Here is a 20,588-nt window from a genome sequence, read left to right as displayed (position 1 = left end):
ACGTACACGACACTCATATAACAACAATACCAAATTCTAAGGGGAGTTCCCCCTCCCCACAAGGTTAGGCAAGCCACTTACCTCGAACCAGCTCAATCAACTCGAAATCACGTTCTTGCCACGAGTACCCGACTCCAAATGGCCCAAATCTATTCAAAGTAATTGCATAATGTAAATATAAGTTCAAGTAACTAATTCAACCAATTAATTCAAAGCTAACACGCGAAATTAGAAAAATCGCCAAAAAGTCCCCCGGGCCCACGTCTCGGAATCGGATAAAATTTGCAAAACTAAAATCCTCACACTCTCACGAGTTCATACATATCAAAACATGAAAATCGGACTACAAATGACCCCTCAAATCCCCAAATCCAAGTCTCTAATTTCAAACCCTAAACCCCCAATTCTAACCCTTATTTTTCATAAATTTCTTGCCAAATCAGTAGAATAATACCATATAAACGAGTTTGGGTTCCAAAAATTTTACCTCCTTGAAGCTCACTTGAATCCTCTCTCAAAAACCTCCCAAAAAGCTCAATTCTCGGAAAAAAATGGTGAAAGAATCGGCTAAAATCGCAACAGAAACCTTATATAGGTTCTGGCCCAGGGTTTCCGCACATGCGGCCATTTCCTCGCTTCTGCGGTCTAACCAACTGCATATGCGGTTTTCACTTAATGCACTAGGACCGCACCTGTGCCCATATACCCGCCCATGCGGTCCCGTATGTGCGATAAAGCACCTGCACCTACGACTTCTGACTTTCCCTCATCTCGCCGCATTTGCGGCTGACCACACGCTTCTGCAGTTCCGCACCTGCGGTCCCCAATCCGCAGGTGCAGTTATGATAGTAATTCAGCAGTTTCAGCTGCACACCTTAACTCCCAACTTCCCGTCAACCATCCGGAATCATCCCGAGACCCCCGGGACCTCAACCAAAAGTATAAACAAGTCATACACCACTATTTAAACTTATACCAATCTTCGGAACACTTAAAACAACATCGAATCATCAAAACACTCTCGGATTCAAGCCTAAGGGTTCTAACACTTCCAAATTCCACTTTCGATCAAATAGTCTACCAAACCTCGCCCGAATGACCTGAAATTTTGCACACACGTCCCAAATGACACAACGGACCTACTCCAACTTCCAGAATTCCATTCCGACCCATATATCAAAATCTCACTATCGAACCGGAAACTTCCAAATTTCAACTTTCGGCATTTCACCCCCAAAACACAATCCGAACATGCCCCCAAGCCCGAAATCACCCAACAGAGCTAACAGAACTAGCAGAATTCCATTCCGAGGCCGTCTTCACCCCGCCCCGACTACGGTTCAAATTCTAAAACTTAAACTCTAATTTAGGGACTAAGTGTCCCAAAACACTCCGAAACTCACAACTAATCATCCCGACAAATCAAACTAGCAGAAACAAACACGGGGGAAGTAGTTAATAGAGTATCATCCAGTTTCACCTCGAATGCTTCTATGATATCTTGCTTAATTTCGTGAATGATTTGCCTGATGACAACATCCATTTTTCTCTCTTTTATCTCCTAAAATATATGTGTTTGAGTGAATAAACTCACAAGGCATAGGGTACTTATATAGGCGAAAAAAACTTCTGCATGGTATATGAAAAGGTATAGAGGAATTTCACCTTGAATGCTTCTATGATATCTTGCTTAATTTTGTCAATGATTTGTCTGATGACAACATAAATTTTTCTCCCTTTTGTATTTTATCTCCTAAAATATACGTGTTTGAGTGAATAAACTCACAAGGCATAGGGTACTTATATAGGCAGAAAAAATTTCCGCATGGTATATGAAAAGGTATAGAGGAATTTTAAACGTCCAATGAAAAGCGTGCATGAATGTGATAGGAATGTAATTATTAGACTAACACATACCCAACGCAAAATAGTTACTACATTAATTGTGTTTGTTACGTTTACTCTTGTATACTATACAATTAATGCACTCTAAAACTTCATGCTAAAACATGCTGAATTTATTTAGTTCATTTGCTAAAACTTCAGCATATTTATGCTGAAGTTTTTTAGTTCATTTGCTAATACTTCAGCAGTAAAATATGCTGAAGTTTTGTCCTGGATACAATAGTTTTGTCGTAAAGCTATTTCAAAAACTTCAGCAGAAGATGTTGAAGTTTTTTAGTTCATTTGCTAATACTTCAGTGCTAAATATGCTGGAGATTTGTCTTGGATTCAATAGTTTTGTCGTAAAGCTTTTTCAAAAACTTCAGCAGAAGATGCTGAAGTTATTTAGTTCATTTCTAAAAACTTCAACACTAATAAGCTGAAGTTTTGTCCTGGATTCATTGTCATAAAGTTTTTTCAAAAACTTCAGCAGAAGATGCTGAAGTTATTTAGTTCATTTGTACAAACTTCAGCACTGAATAAGCTGAAGTTTTATCCTATAGTGGACACTTTTGTTATGACTTTTAACCAAAACTTCAGCCTAAAAAGCAGAAGTTTTAACCAAAACTTCAGCAGCAGATGCTGAAGTTGTTTAGTTCATTTATAAAAACTTCAGGATAAAACACCTAAAAGTTTTTCTCCTGCACTATGTAATTTTCTCCTGCATGCTGAAGTTAAATTTAGTTTATGCCTAAGTTTTGTCCTGCATTAATCAGCTTCTTCATGAGCTTTTTTTCAAAAACTTCACTATAAACAAGCTGAAATGTTCTAGTACATTTGCTCAAACTTCAGCTTCAACGTGCTTACATTTTTTATGACCTTCATAATTAAATTCTTTTGTTTAGTTTCCTGATACTTGACCCTAAACATGCTTCTATAGGATGGGTTAGATTTGCGTTGTTATTACTTTCAATGAGAGGTGGACTCTTGATTTTAAATACTTGGATCATGATACAAAAATTGTTTAGCTTAATAAATAAGTATCATTCAATACTTTCATGAAGAAAATTAGTGAAGTTACAAATATTGATTCAAGCAGATATTCACAAAAGGTATGGTTTGATATCAAACTAAATACAAGCAAATGAATGCATGTAACTTCAGTGAAGAACTCAGTACATGTATACATTTGCTAACAAGTAATTTAGCCTACAAGAATTGCCATTTTGTCATCGAAAAAATACAACATATTTCTGACAGTATAGGTGCTTCAAAATCTGCAACATTCAAACAATCTCTTGCACATACAATAGATTCCGAACCATTTGTTGATTATCAACATGAACAAGGACAGCCAATAATGGAAGTAGACAACGAGCAACAACCTTCTAACATTACAGCTGCTTCAGAATATATAATACTGCAATAATTACCCGCTCCTCCAATAAATTCATACCAGTTTGTCAATGACCAAGAAGAAGAAGGACAGCTAATAATGCAAATTGACAACAACACACATCCAACAAAGTTTTTTGTTACCTTCTGCAATGATAAGCAACAACGAAGACGAAGTAAACATGGAATTTATACCGATAACATCAGGTACAATTGAAGAAATTGCTGAAACTTCTAGTGCTTCTAAGAAATCAAGAAAAAGAGTGAGGAGAAAGCTGAAAGAATCTCCACCATGTAAAATACTTAGGCACGATGCGTTGCTTGAGGAAGTATGTAACAACCCGACCGGTCGTTTTGAGATTTAGTGAGTCGTTCAGTAGTTTGAGGCCATGAGTAGCTTCACTTCAACTATTATGACTTGTATGCATGGTCGGAATTGAATTCCGGAAAATTCGAGGTTTATTTGGAAAGAGAATTCTCAATTCAGAAGCTTTAAGTTGAAAGAATTGACTAAGATTAGATTTTTGAGTAAACGACCTCGGAATCGGGATTCGAAGGTTCCAGTAGATTCTTATGATGATTTCAGACTTGGGCATATGTCTGGATCGGATTTTGGAAGACCCGGGAGCGTTTCGGCACCTATTTGAAAAGTTAGCATTTTTGGAAGAATTTCATAAGTTTGGATTGAAGTGCATTTCAGTGTTATCAATGTCCATTTGGGATTCCGAGTCTGGGAATAGCTCTGTATGGTGATTCTGGTATTGGGAGTGCGATCGAAAGTGAATTCGGAGGTCCGTGGGTCATTTTGGAGTCATTTGGCAAAGATAAAAATTTGAAGGTTTTTAAGGAGTTTGACCGGAGGTGGACTTTCTGATATCTGGGTCGGAATATGATTTCAGAAGTTGGAGTAGGTCCGTAATTTCAAATATGACTTGTGTGCAAAATTTGAGGTTAATCGGACGAGATTTGATAGGTTTCGGCATCAAATGTAGAAGTTTGAAGTTCTAAGGTTCATAAAGCTTGAATTGAGTTGTGATTTGTGATTTCGGCATTGTTTGATGTGATTTGAAGCCTCGAGCAGGTCCGTGTTATGTTATAGGATTGGTTGGTGTAACTAGACGGGGTCTTGGGGGGCTCGGGTGTGTTTCAGAGCATTTCAGGCTATTTTGGAATTGTTGTTTGCTTGTGTCTGGTTTCCTTCTTCGCGAACACGAAGGAAGTACCGCGTTCGCGAAGAGGATTTGATAGGGCTACCGAGTTTGGCCTTCGTGAATGTGAGGCAGTAGTTGGTTAAGCCTTTGCGAACGCGGCCAAGGCTACGCGAACGCGAAGACGGTAAGGGAGAGCTGGGCCCAAAGCCATTTGGCCTATGCGAACGCATAGAGGATAACACGAACGCGATGGGTCTGGGCAGCTGACTTTAGCAAACGCGATCAGCGGATCGTGAATGCGGATATGGATTTTTGGGCATGAGATTTTTGAGCTTCGCGAACACGAGGGATGTTCTGCATTCGCGATGAAGGGTCGCCTGAGCAGTGTTCTTTTAAAATCGGAGTTTTGGCTCATTTTCACTTCATTCCTTCCATGGGAGCCGATTTTGGAGCAACTTTAGAGTGCCATTTTCATCACTAAGCATGAGTTTTTGAGCATTTTGCATCGATTTGAGTCTTCAGAAGGGCGTGGAATGCCGGTTATGGAACTTCAGAGCGAGGTTAGTCTTCTTTCTAAACTTGTAAGAGGGAATTGTTTCCATAGGTGAAATAATTGATTATGTGCATCTATTTTTGGGGGCTACATACGCACGAGGTGACGAGAGTCCGTGCGTAGCTTCATTGTGCTTATGTCCGGGTAGTCTAGGACACAAAAGCATGCTATACTTGAAATATTTGTAACCTGGTTGACAATTTAAATTGCCTAAATCATATTGCATTAGTAAATGAATTTCTAAAAAGTTAAACTTCATTTTCTGAAACGTTAAAAGAGAAATGACTTTTCCTTGGATAAATGTTGCCTGATGAATTCTTAATTGACTGCTTGAATATGTGCATCTAGGCGTACCTGCATCGCACATATGATTCGCGAGCGGGGTAACTCTATTATTTATATTTGACTGTGTCACATTCGCGAGCGGGGTAATAGATGCATCTATGGTTTGCGCCATTCAATCCTCTGGCAGTGCACATGATTCGCGAGCGGGGTAATAGATGCATCTATGGTTTGCGCCATTCAATCCTCTGGCAGTGCACAATTTAAATATTGTTGGATCGGGCCGTACAACCTTGGCATGATTTGCACATGCTTGTATTGCTAGCGTGAAAAATTGGTAATTTATGAAATTGCCTCCCTGGTGTGAGATAAATTAATAAAACCATGGATTATGAATTTGGAAACTTCTCAATATAAAAAGGATTGTTTACTTGTTTCTTGATTTACTTGAGTTTACTGCATTTTCTAATAAATCCATGACTCTTCACCTTATTAATATATTATTATCGGACCACTAGTAAGTGTCAAAGTTGACTTCTCGTCTCTACTTCTTCGAGATTAGACAGGATACTTACTGGTACACGTCGTTTTTGTACTCATGCTACACTTGCTGTGCATTTTTGTTGCACAGGCACATGTATCTCTAGTGGTCTAGTGGGCGTAGCAGCATGGTTGATATAGAGACTTAGGTGATCTGCACTTCTCGAGATGACCCGTAGCCGGCAGAGTCTCTTTTAGATTACTATATTTACTTTCTGTCCAATTTGTATTCCGGATGGTTGTTGTATTAAATTGTTTCCTATAGATAGCTCATGCACTTGTGATACCGGGTTCTGTGATGATTATGAGATTATTCAATATTAAGTTTGTTAAAGACTTCATGTTTATTTCTCTGAATTTCATTATTTATTGTTTAATGTATAAAAAACGATTTCAACAAATACTAAAATGGGAATTTAGTTAACTACCTGGTGTTGGCTTGTCTGACAGTGTGTCCGGCGCCATCACGACCCTTAGTGGATTTTGGGTCATGACAAAGTAAGATTAGGATCAATTTTTGAGAACAAGCAAAACATGACTAAATTTTTCTACAGCTTGGAGATAAACCAAAAAGTTGAATTCACTGCTGTTAGATCATGTTCAAAGAGATACGAGCTGAAATGCATCGTGGATAAATGTGGTTGGAATGTACGTGCTACCAGAATAAAAAATTTCACACTTTTCAGGGTGATAAAATATCATAACAACCATGAATGCTCGGTTGATGCAAAAAAATCAGATCAGAAGCATGCTACATCAAATTTTATAAGTGAACAAATTATAGAACATGTTCGAGACAAAAAGATAGAGGTTATACCAGCTTTTGTAGAAAATGAAATGAAAAAGAAATTTGGAATTGACATTGGTTATCACAAGGCATGGCGTGTTATTCAAAAAGCTATTGCTTGTATAAGGGGAACACCAGAAGAGAACTACCAGATTCTTCCTTTATACCTACACATGATGGCGCGCAGAAACCCAAGAACGTACACAAGTATAAAAAGAGATGAGCAGAATAGGTAAGCAAAACAATACTAACCATCAGCCTGAAATTTCAAATGTTCCTATTTGAAAAACTTCACACTTTATGATTTATTTTTTTGTGTTTCACTGTACAGATTTGCTTACATGTTCTTTGCTCCTGCGATATCAATAGCTACTGTAGACCCGTTATTGCAGTAGATACAACGTTTTTAAAGTCAAAATATCGTGGCATTCTATTTGTTGTTGTATCAAAGGATGCAAACAATCAAATATTTCCTCTATCTTTTGGTGTAGCAGATTCAGAAAACAATAAGGCCATTTAGTTCTTCGGGGAAATGAGAAAAGCAATTCAAGTCTGTCGTGAACTGGTTTTCTTGTTAGATAGAAACCAATCGATCGCAAATGGGATTAGAAAAGTTTACCCTGAAGCTCACCATGGTATCTGCTTCTATCACTTTGAGAAAAATTTAAAGCAAAGACATGCAAAAGCCACGGTAATAAATCTTTTTCAAAGCGCTGCAAGGTGAACAAACGTGAAAGTTTTAATCAGTTAATGTCCCAACTCAAAAGTGTTGACAAGAAAACATACAATTACATAATGGAAGAGCCTCCAAAGAGATGGGCTCGATCGTGGTTCCCACGACGACGTTATGATATGATGACAACTAATATGGTAGAATCAATAAATTTCATGTTACTAAAAGCGAAAGAGATTCCTATTTTAAGAATGTTAGATTTCATCCAAGAAACGTTGGGAGAGTGGTTTTACGAACGGAGCAAAAAAAGCAAATGAAAATTTTCATTAAGTATCAATATGGGCAAAAGAAGAGATGACTAAAAAGATGTACTTGGCTTGCAAAATGTCTGTGAGTATATTTATTAACTTCAGGATTTACTTCAGCGTATTTTCTCTGAAGTAATTAACTAAAGCATAATCACTTCAGCTTTTTATATCTGCTGCAGTGATTTACTGCTTACATATTGTTGATACCTAATTTTTCTTTATATATTTTCAATATGCAAAATAACTTCAAAATAGCATATTTATATATACATATATAAGCATGTCCAAATGTTTTATTATTTTTTCATAATTTTGTAAGGTTTTTAAATTGATTTATTTCCCTTTTTCATTCATAAATCATAATAATTACGTCCAAAATTATCATTTTTGATGATTCATTTATTGGATTTTTATATTTATTCCAAAATATGGCTAATGTAATTTTTATAATTTTATTTAGTATTTTTTAAAGCTAATGGCATATAATTGCAATATTAGCCTTTTAAGGTTCAATTGTGTTTTATATTAATAAAATTAAGCCCTATATTTTTAAATTATTATTTAAATATTGTGAATCATTTTAGCACTTTCAATTTATTTTCAGAAATTTATTTACTATTTTTTATAATTTAAAGGGGGAACATTGGCTATTTAAATAATATCTCATTTGTATTTCAGTTCTAGCCTAAATTGAACCCGAATTCCCTAGCCCCAATTTATTTAAACCTGACCCTAACCCAATTTTAACCCTACCAAAACTCGAATCCCCACCTACCCTTTTAATCTAGGCCGTTGATAATTCAGATCAATGGCCACCGTTACCCCTTACCTTAATTAATCCCAAATGACCCCCCAAACCCTCTCATTTGTTACAATCCGCCACCTTAGAATATCCTCTCCTCCCAATTCTCTCTGCAGCCACACATAAACCCTAGCCGCCGCCACCCAATTTCACCATAGTTCCTTGCAATCCCTACCTAATCCATGGACTCCCATGGCTGCTTGAGAGGTGTATCGGTCTCCTATGGCTCCTGGGTGTTTGTTTTCGTGGTTTTATGGCCAGATCTCAAAGAGATCAGGTCCAGTCCTTTCTCAACCTCTATCTCCGGTCTTTCTCCGGCCATCCATGGCCGTTCAAGTCAGATCCTTGACTTTTCTGGCTAGATCGGTAACTTTCAAAGTCTTTCTCACTTTTTCTAGGCTCTCTAAAACCCTAGATTTAAGGTCTTTCGATTTTCTTTCAGATCTATCTTAGATTTGTGCTTATCATTAACTTCTTAAGTGTTTTCTCGAAGGTTCTTCGATTTTCTTTCAAAAATGACTCTTCATTTTTACACGGTTAGGGTTTTCTCTTAACCTCTTTTAAAAGATCTCTTTTTTGATTTTTTGGTGTTGTTTCATGATTTTTACTATGTTCAAACGAATTGATTTTGCTTTTCTTCTATTTGATTCATCATGTTGAAAACCCTAGGTCTTTTTTGGTCTTATCTGAGTTCTGAAACTATTTGTTTGAATGTATACTTGTTCGATTAAGTTCTTTGTTTCTGACTCTCTTTTCTTTGTTTTACTTATCTAATTCTGAGTTCTTATCATCTCTTAAACTCGACTATTGTTAAAACCCTAATTTCTTAAAAGGATTTCCTCACTTGTTATTGTGAGACCTTTACTTGTTTCTGACTCTCTTTACCTGTTGGACTGGTTTTTTTATTTTGGCTCTACGTGTGAGCCCTGACTATTTGACTTTGTTGACTACTGGGCCTTAGCTTACTCTTGTAATTGCTGCATGTTTGTAAGTATCCAGTTATTTCTTTTGCTAATGTGTTTGGCCTTGCATGTCTCATATTTCTGTGCTCTATTTATATGGTAGAGTGCAGAATCATGTTTCTTTCTTGATTGATCTTGATTTCCTCAATATTACGATTGATTGCAAAGGGTTCCCTTATAAACCCTAATTTTTACTCATTTGTTTAAAATTAATTGATTCCCCTTCTTTAATTAGTGTGATGTTTTACCTTGTTGTATCCTTTCCCAAAACTAAGCATACTTCGTACGTAGACTCAATTATTTACTTCATACTTTTACTGCCTCTTATATGGCAATAGTCAATCTGTCTCAAACTGATTTCTTCCTTAATTAACCCTGTTAGTATCCGTTTGAGCAGTAATCCCTTGATTAAAGGGGAGTACTTGTGTTAATTGATTCTGATTGTGGTTATTTTCATGTTTGAGTTGAAACTTTACTGGTTACCTTATTCTTCACTCATTTTCAAAACTATAAATACCCTACCCTCCCTTCTTTCAAACACACAAATAATTGAGTTCAAAACATACTTACACTCAAAACTCTCTCTTTCTCTATTACTACTTGTGCTATTGCTTTGTCTAGCCGGCTAAAAGCCACGACTAGATTGTGGAATCCTACTTACTTTACCTTTCTACACCTTGCTTTCTCTACTGGTATGTCCTAGTTAATTTTTTCAAGCCTCAACAACAACATGCTTCTTTAGTTGTTTCCGTTTCCCTTATTCTTGTCTACTCCTATTTATAGTTCTACCGTCAAGTTACATTATTAGCATGCTGTAATATGTTTCCTTCCCCCCTTAGATTTATGCTTCCCCTATGTGTGTTTTGAAGCATACTCTAGCAGTCACTTGTTGTGTACTTACTGTCTTGTGAATCCCAAACCCCCATATCCCCTCTATGTGTTCGTGTTCTTTTGGCTGGTTTGTGACCATGCCAGCATCAGCTATTGTTGTGCATGTCCAAACCAGACCCTTGCTGGGGTCATGTGCTTATAGACAAGTGTATTCCCAAAATCCCTTGACCCCCTTGTATGACTACTGATTCTGTTTGTTTGAGTTTTGAGTTTTATTACTACAACTGCTTTCAAATTGCCTCTGTTACATATTACTTCCAACTCAGTTTTAAACAAATTCTTTTTTCCAAACTATGTCAAGCACTCTCACCTATTCCTAGAATCTAGGTTCTGCCCCTCTTGTGTGAGCCTTGCCTTGGGACCCTTGAGCTCCCTCTGAACTTGGACACATAAGAGCTGGCCCTTCCACACTGCACTAATTCTATTTGGTTATGCAAATTTGGGTGTGAGCACTGCCCGAGATCCCTTGAGGACCTTAGGGAACTCTGACACACCGAAATATGAGAAAGGCTTTGAAATATTGGTATTGAAGTGGTTCATTACATAACTCAGAGAGGAAGTCAAGATAAGGCTTCCTTTGGTTGTAATTTCTTATTTCTGCACTTCTTTTATAATTATAATCATTTGGTCTGTAATAATTTGTAAACAATTATCGGGGTGACTAGTGAAAAAGGGCGGGTAGTTGTATATTATGGGTAAATTGGGTAGACACCATACCTATAGGGTTTATTTTTCAGATATGGTCTGTTAGATAATATGCCTATAGGATCTGCTCTGGTTTAAAATGAATTCTGCATGCTTTACTTTCACACAATTAGAAACCAGTCTGTAGGATCTAATAATAGAGATCATGCCTATAGGGTTAAAATCAGCTTTATAATTAGATAACATGCCTATAGGGTTAAAATCAGCTTTATAAATTAGATATCATTCCTATAGGGTGTAAAGTAATTAAAGTTCAGGTTTCATTACAACATGTATTCAGATTCGTCTCCCTAGAAAGAATGCCTATAGGTCCAAAGTCAGCTTTTAATACTTAGATACCATGCCTATAAGATCTAAGTAGCTATAATAGAAATCATTCCTATAGAACTTTAAAATCAGTTTAGTTGGAGAAGTCGTTTAGTTCATGATGTTTATTCTGAATTGAATTAGTTAATTAATCTACTGCTTCTTTAATAAGTTTTCAAACACTGCCTTAAGTTAATACCGTTAGAAAGCATGTCTATAAATCTCAAGTTGTCCATTTTAAATTAATCACTGCTCTACTGCATTCCTAATCAATATAGATATCATGCTCATAGAGCATCACTATTACACCTAGGCAAGCCTTAGGTAATTACTCGAATAAAACTGGAACTGCCTTTGTTTAATTACCAACTGCTACAACCAGCAGGCATGCCTGATTCAGACTTCTTTTCTGAGTTATATAATGAATCTGGTTCTGACTCAAACCCTGCTTTAAGATTTTTAAAATTCAGACCTTAACTGTGTTTAAGTCATGCTATTTATATGTATCATTTGCGTAGGTATACATGAGCCTTCTAATTGTTTATATGTTCCCCCTCTAAATGCAGTCCTACGTATTTTCGTATGTCGTCTTAGCCTTTTACCTTTAAACCTAAGTGTCAGCCTAAAACCTCCCTCTTATAGGAATAGTAGTCCTAAATTCCTCCGGGACTGATAGAAATGGGACGGGTAATAGCATGCAATAGAGGTCAAGACCAATCCGCACTTAACCTTCGCGGGGTGGGAAGGGTAAATATGGATATGATGACCGGTGCGCTAATACAGCTGTTTTTATCTTCTTTGTTTCCTTCCTTTATTGTTGCTTTAAATTATAAAACTGCTGTATTTATCGCTTTCTTAACGTGCAAATACATGTCAACATGTTTTTTTATTATTGCATCATCATGTTCAACATCATACTCCACTCGTGCCAAATAAATACTATAATAACACTTTTAATGAGTGGTTACACTCTTCCTATATCATTACCCCTTAAATTCGGAAAGGCATATTTGTGGTAAAATTAGTTGATCAGCGGTGCAGTCGACAGTTCCGTGCCTTCCCCCTTGAGTTGTCCGCTCAAGGGTACCAGTCTAAAACCCCGTAGAAACCTTACTTTGTTTAAATTGTGCATGCATCATGGTCAAACCTAGTCGGGTCAGTTATGTTGTCCGCATAATGATCCTTTAAGATAGCCTTGTCCAAAGTTCACGGGGTTTACCTAAACCCAAACGGACATAATCACATTCTGTGCATTTATTTGGAGAACTAAATGCTTCATGCTAATTGTTGATATTAATAGTCGAGTCTGGTGGGGGTAAGGCCTAACCTTATTTGTCTTGCAGAAGGCACGAGGTCCCCAGTTTTGGTATGATTAGCATGCCCCCACTCTTGCTAAACTGGTGGAGGAGTCTTCCATCAAATGACCAAATCAATGAGTGGAAACAGAGGGTTGCCAAAGCTAGCAAAAAGTTGGAATATCTGGAATACAGTCTGCTGGAATTGGAAGGAAAAGTAAGGAAGAGAGTCATCGACTGCCAGAACACTGAGGGAAACGAAGGAAAACACCTAGCAAAGGCATTTTTACTGGCGAACCTACGCGAACTGGAGGATCTGATCAATGACAACATTCAATCTTAGGAAGGTCCTTCTGGGACCAAATAGATAGGAATTTACTTTTTCGCTTTATAAATGTAATAAGGCCAATGGCCATTAATGACTTTTATTTCTTGTTTATTTAGTGTCGATTTGGGGTTCGTCTGCTTTTATCAATAAAATGAGGCATTTAGCATTCTAAGTTCTCCAAATCAATTTGTCGCTAGACCTACCTCGGGCATAAAGAGGTTCCCAAATTAGGACACGATTTACATTCCCGCACTATGTGTTTAAATATTGCAATACTTTTTATAATCCTCACTGACTTGATTACCTTTTTGTTTTTGTTTTATTATTCCCCTCCCCAAAGGTTAGTTCGTGCATTCTGGAATCATCATCTTATTTCACAAGGCCCTTCCATACAGGCTGTAAGCAGAGGTGCGCATCTCAATAACTGGACCATCAGGACAACCAGAGCTCGACGAGCCTCGGGGTAGCAAGGCTAAAACAAGCATTATCTATTGTTCTTACTAAATGATTTTTCTTTTCGCATTTTCAATTCCCGCAATAAGATCTTCAATGTTCAAAACAATTATGCAATTTATCAAAACATTTTGACTTTTCTTATAAATCAACACTCATTATCATTTTTTTCTCATTACTTTACTTATACAACATTACTATTACTTATCTTGATGAACCAATGACTGTGACATGCAATGAGACAATGGAACAAACAGACATTGATTCAGAGGAAGATGAAACACATGACGAGATTGTCAAAGAAGTTGAGAATTTTGAGAACATGCCTAAGTCCAACCTGGACGAGACCGAAATTGCTAACCTGGGAGATGCAGTAAATGTCAAGGAAACACGAATCAACATTCACCTATCGCCGTCAGAAAAGAAAGAATACACAGAATTTCTGAAGGAATATGAGGACATATTTCGCTTGGTCATATGATGACATGGCTGGACTGAGTATATCTATTGTGGCTCACAAACTACCGACCAATCCAACATGTCTGCCGGTAAAGTAAAAGCTCAGAAAGTTCAAGCCTGATATGAGTCTGAAAATCAAGGAAGAGGTCACTAAGCAGGTCAAAGCTAAGGTTCTCAGGGTAGTAGAATACCCGACATGGTTAGCCAACATCGTACCAGGGCCAAAGAAGGATGGGAAGGTCAGGGTCTATGTTGACTACCATGATCTCAACCGGGCCATTCCAAAAGACGACTTTCCTTTACCAAATATACACATCCTGATTGACAATTGCGCCAAGCATGAGCTGCAGTCATTTGTAGATTGCTTCGCTGGTTATCATCAGATTTGGATGGATGAAGAAGATGCTGAGAAAATGGCTTTCATTATGCCGTGGGGAATGTACTGTTACAAGATGATGCCGTTCGGCCTGAAGAATGCAGGGGCCACCTACATGAGGGCCATGGCTAACATTTATATGATATGATACACAAGGAGATAGAGGTATATGTAGATGATGTTATCATCAAATCCAAGAAGGCCACTGATCACATGGAAGATTTGAGGAAGTTCTTCAATAGATTGCGAAGGTACAACCTGAAACTGAATCTTGCCAAGTGCGTATTTGGGGTTCCTGCTGGGAAATTGCTTGGGTTTATTGTGAGTCACCGAGGAATAGAACTGGATCCATCAAAAGTCAAAGCCATTCAAGAATTGCCACCGCCAAAGAACAAGAAGGATGTGATGAGTTTCTTGGGAAGGCTCAACTACATCAGCCGATTCATAACATAGTCTACAGTTATTTGTGAGTCAATCTTTAAGATGTTGAAGAAGGACGCCACTACAAAATGGACTGATGACTGCCAAAAGGCCTTCGACAGAATCAAGGAGTACCTGTCAACACCACTAGTCTTAGTCCTGCCCGAGCCAGGTAGACCCTTACTACTCTACCTTGCAGTGTTAGATGGAGCTTTCGGCTATGTTCTGGGACAACATGATGAAACGGGAAGGAAGGAACAAGCCATTTATTACCTCAATAAGAAGTTCACCCCGTACGAGGCCCGGTATTCTCTATTAGAGCGCACCTATTATGCTCTGACTTGGGTAGCTCAGAAGCTGAGACATTACTTCTGTGCCTATACTACATATCTCATATCAAGGATGGATCCTTTGAAGTACATCTTTCAAAAGCCCATGCCCACTGTCAAGCTAGCCAAGTGGCAAATCCTTTTGAGTGAGTTTGACATTGTCTACGTAACTCAGAAAGCGGTAAAAGGACAAGCACTAGCGGACCACCTCGCTGAGAATCCCGTGGATGGAGAATACGAACCCCTGAAAATGTATTTTCCTGATGAAGAGGTATCATTCATAGGAGAAGACATTACGAGATCCTATGATGGTTGGAGAATGTTTTTCGATGGAGCAGCAAATTTCAAAGGAGATGGCATAGGAACAATCCTAGTATCAGAAACCGGTCAGCATTATCCAGTGGCTGCCAAACTCAGGTTCCCGTGCACTAACAATATGGCCGAGTATAAAGCCTGCATCTTAGGACTCAAAATGGCCATTGACATGAACGTTCAAGAGTTGCTAGTGATTGGAGATTCAGACCTACTTATACATCAGGTGCGAGAAGAATGGGCAACCAAGAACTCCAAGATACTCCCGTATCTGCATCATGTATAGGAATTGAGAAAGAGGTTCACGAAGACGGAGTTCCAACATGTTCCCAGAGTCCAGAATGAGTTCGCCGATGCATTGGCTACCCTATCGTCTATGATACAACATCCAGACAAGAATTTCATTGATCCCATTCCAGTAAATATCCATGATCAGCTGGCTTATTGTGCCCATGTTGAAGAAGAAGCAGACGAAAAACCTTGGTTTCATGATATCAAGGGAATATTTGGCTAAAGGAGAGTACCCAGAGCTTGCAAATCTCACTTAGAAACGCACACTTCGGAGATTGTCCAACAACTTCTTTCACAGCGGAGGAATCCTGTATAGGAGGACTCCCGATTTAGGACTATTAAGATGTGTTGACGCGAAGGAAGCATCCAGGCTACTAGAGGAAGTTCATGTTGGGACCTGCGGTCCACATATGAACGATTTTGTCTTAGCAAAAAAGATACTTCGGGTTGGTTACTTTTGGATGACCATGGAAATGACTGCATCCAGTATGTCCAAAAATGTTACCACTGTCAGATACATGTAGACATGATAAAGGTACCTCCAAAAGAGCTTAATGCAACAAGCTCACGATGGATTTTATTGGACCAATCGAGCCTGCCGCTTCTAATGGACACAGATTTATCCTGGTAGCCATAGACTATTTCACCAAGTGGGTAGAAGCAGCATCTTATAGAGCAGTGACTAAGAGAGTCGTGGCAGGCTTTGTCCGCGACCACATTGTTTGTCGATTCGAGATTCCAGAGACAATCATTACTGATAATGGCTCCAAACTCAATAGTGACTTGATGAAAGCTATGTGCGAAACTTTCAAGATCTGACACAAGAATTCCACAGCCTACAGGCCTCAAATGAATGGAGCTATAGAAGCCGCCAACAAGAATATCCAGAAGATATTAAGGAAAATTATAGAGAAGCATAAACAGAGGCACAAAAAGTTATCATTTGCTCTATTGCGGTATCGCACCATAGTCTGCACATCAACCGGCGCAACCCCTTATATGCTGGTTTATGGTACAGAGGCTGTCATTCCCGCCGAGGTAGAAATTCCTTCCCTAAGGATCATACAAGAAGTGATCTCGATGACATGAAGTGGGTAAAAAGTTGTTATGAGCAACTAGCCCTTATAGACAGAAAGAGAATGAATGCAGTTTTCCATGGTCAACTCTATCAGAACAGAATGTCCAGAGCCTTCAACAAAAGAGTCAAGCTAAGACAATTCACACCGGGGCAGCTGGTGTTAAAGAAAATTTTTCCGCATCAAGACGAAGCCAAAGGGAAGTTCTCTCCCAACTGGCAGGGTCCATACATGGTTCACCGGGTTCTGACTGGAGGAGCCCTCATACTTACAGAAATGGATGGAGAAGTCTGGCCAAAGTCGATTAATTCAGATGCAGTCAAACGTTACTATGTGTAATTTTTATACTTCCCTTATATGATGTAAATTGAACTACACCTGACCTAATTCCCGTTTAAGAGGGGATACGTAGGCAGCCCTATGGGTTCGATCACAATTCAATAGAATTTTCATTCCCCCCCCCGCAATTGGAAACTGGGGTAGAATTTTGAGGAGGACCACCCTCAAAATTCCGAAGTAATTTCAGCCGAACGTCATGCGAGCAACAGTTAGAAACGTCAACCCATCAAATTGGGGCTGAATTTTGAGAAGGACCCTCAAAATTCTATAGCGAGAGAGGTTGCAATGTCCCGAGCTACGTCACATTCATCAGTTCATCTAAAAAAAATTATTTTAACAATACACTTATGTCATATCTTTACAAAATCATGTATGATTGTTGTTGAAACTGCTTTGTTTATAAATGCTACCCCGATGATATAGACGGTATCACCAGATTGAAGCCAAGCAAGTCAAGCAAAGCCAGCGGGGATACGAACTGACCTTCCCCCTTATAAAACTCACAATTTTTCTTTGGATGTAGGCACTAGGATCGCAAAATCTTTAAACACACTATACGTCCATGGGACAAACATCGTTCGAGAATACGACTCTCCGAACCTTTGCACTTGCAAACATTTTCTATCAGCATACACCAGTGATGTCCCGTATGTCACAATGCTCCCAGTAATCACAACACCGCAATCCGCTATCAACTAAGAAAACTCTACTATCATTCGTTATTTCATTTTTGCATAAGGCTACTATTCTGCCTTCCAACTTGCATAAGGCTACCATTCTGCCTTCCGAGGTTAAGCACTACATCCATCCGCATCTACATTGCATAAGGCTACTATTCTGCCTTCCAACTTGCATAAGGCTACCATTTTGCCTTCCGAGGTTAAGCTCTACCTCCATCCACATCTACATTGCATAAGGCTACCATTCCGCCTTCCGAGACTAAATGATGTCTCCATCTGCATTTGCGTTGCATGAGGCTACCATTCTACCTTCTGAGAGTAAACGCTATCTCCATCTGCATTTGCATTGCATAAGGCTACCATTCTGTCTTCCGAGACTAAACGCTGTCTCCATCTGCATTTGCATTGCATAAGGCTACCATTCTGCCTTCCGAGGCTAAGCTCTACCTCCAATTTTCTTCGACACTAAGCACTATCTCAAGCATCATTTGTTTCATATCTCTTACGGGCTAAGCTCTGCCCTTCAATTCGCAAGACTAAGTTATTTCTTGTCCGCATCATACTACTACATCTTCCATGGGCTGAAATATCACTAAGTCATCCGAAGGCGTCATCGTTTGGAGGCACCATCTTCATAGCCCGCGAACACCACGTCATGGCCTAAGGATCCCTTTCAATCTTTTACATATCATTGTTCAAAGGCATCATGGTTCGGAGGCACCATACACATAGCCCGAGAGCATCATTTTATGGTCGGCAAATCCTTCATCATACGCTTTATGGCCTAAGACGTCATGGTCTGAAGACGTCATCCTAACTGTCCAAAGACAATATTCATAGTCCAACGGGAATTTGCATCATATTTAAATTTATGCACAAAATACACTTGTATTGTTTCATTGCAGGTAAACCGGCGAGCAGCGGCCATCCCGGTAGAAGCGATCCCGCTCCAGTCCCCACAGCCATATCAAGCCTTAATCATCCCCGTAAACCTGCCATGCACCCCGCCCTTGATATTGCGTCCGTTCTTGAAATCGCTTCATCGGTATACTCCGCCGGTGGATCCTGAACTACATATGGCCTGATTCATGCAAAACCAGGGATATGTAGATCGCTTAGAAGCCAGGGCGCGACCTAAATCTTCTTCAAACCGTTTCGCATGGTCAAAATTGGCCATCATATCTTTACCCAACAATTCTTTCATCCTTCCCGGGTAAAGACGGGCAACTGTTGATACCCAATTTTTCCTATATATTTTCAATGTGCAAAATACTTTCAAAATAACATATATATGCATGTCCAAATGTTTTATTATTTTTTCATAATTTTGTAAGGTTTTTAAATTGATTTATTTTCCTTTTCCATCCATAAAATCCCAATAATTACGTCCAAAATTATCATTTTTGATGATTCAGTTATTGAATTTTTATTTTTATGCCAAAATATGGCCAAGGTAATTTTTTGTAATTTTTAAAAAATATATTTTTTAAATCTAATTGCATATAATTGCAATATTAGGCTTTTTAAGGTTCAATTGTGTTTTATATTCATAAAATTAAGCCCTATATTTTGAAATTGTTATTTACATGTTGTGAATCATTTTATCACTTTCAATTTATTTTCAAAAATTTATTTACTATTTTTATAATTTTAAGGGGAAAAATTTGCTATTTAAATAATAGCCCATTTTTATTTCAATTCTAGCCTATATTGAACCTCAATTCCCCAGCCCCAATTTCATTAAACCCGACCCTAACCCCATTTTAACCCTACCCAAACCCGGATCCCCACCTACCCTTTTAATCTAGGCCGTTGATCATTCAGATCAACGGCCACCGTTACCCCTTACCTTAATTAACCCCAAACGACCCCCCAAAACCTCTCATTTGTTACAATCCGCCGCCTAAGAATCCCTTCTCCTCCCAATTCTCTCTGCAGCCTCACATAAACCCTAGCCGCCGCCACCCAATTCCACCCTAGTTCCTTGCAATCCCTACCTAATCCATGGACTCCCATGGCTGCTTGAGAGGTGTATCGGTCTCCTATGGCTCGTGGGTGTTTGGTTCCATGGTTTCATCTAGTCCTTGCAACCTCTATCTATGGTCTTTTACCGGCCATCCATGGCCGTTCAAGTCAGATCCTTGACTTTTCCTACTAGATCGGTAACTTTCAAAGTCTTTCTCACCTTTTCTGGGCTCTCTGAAACCCTAGCTTTAAGGTCTTTCGATTTTCTTTCAGATCTATCTTAGATCTGTGCTTATCATGAACTTCTTAAGTGTTTTCTCGAAGGTTTTTTGATTTTCTTTCAAAAATGACTCTTAATTTTTCAGCGGTTAGGGTTTTCTCTTAACCTCTTTTAAAAGATCTCTTTTCTGATTTTTGGTATTGTTTCATGATTTTTACTATGTTCAAACGACTTGGTTATGCTTTCCTTCTATTTGATTCATCATGTTAAAAACCTTAGGTGTCACGACCCGAATTCCCCACCGTCGGGAGTCGTGATGGCGCCTACTGTCGGAGCTAGGCAAGCCAACCTTAACATACCTTTTCAACTAATTTTCAACAAGATAATAATAAAAACAATAAATTCAAGCGGAAGCCTTAATTTAATATTAAATGAATGAAAATGCGGAAAAATTAACATCATCCTCTACCCAAGATTTAGTGTCACAATACTCACGGACTACTATAAGATACTACAAATAAGAGTTTGAAAGAAAATACATAAGGAGTCTGTTTCGATTCAATGAAAACAAACAAAAATAAAATAGATGAGACTCAGGGCCCACACACGCCAGCGAACTACCTAGGAGTCTCTAGACTGAAGGCACGCTCCCAATCTACTGCTACTGCGGTCCGTAAGCTACTCCCGAATCTGTGCACAAAAAGGGCACAGAAGTGTAGCATTAGCACAACCGACCCCATGTGCTGGTAAGTGCCTGGCCTAACCCCGACGAGGTAGTGACGAGGCTAGACCGGACCTACCTCAAA

This window comes from Nicotiana tabacum, chromosome 8, assembly GCF_000715075.1.
Source record: "Nicotiana tabacum cultivar K326 chromosome 8, ASM71507v2, whole genome shotgun sequence".
NCBI lineage: Eukaryota > Viridiplantae > Streptophyta > Magnoliopsida > Solanales > Solanaceae > Nicotiana > Nicotiana tabacum.
Note: the sequence above shows the minus strand (reverse complement) of the source record.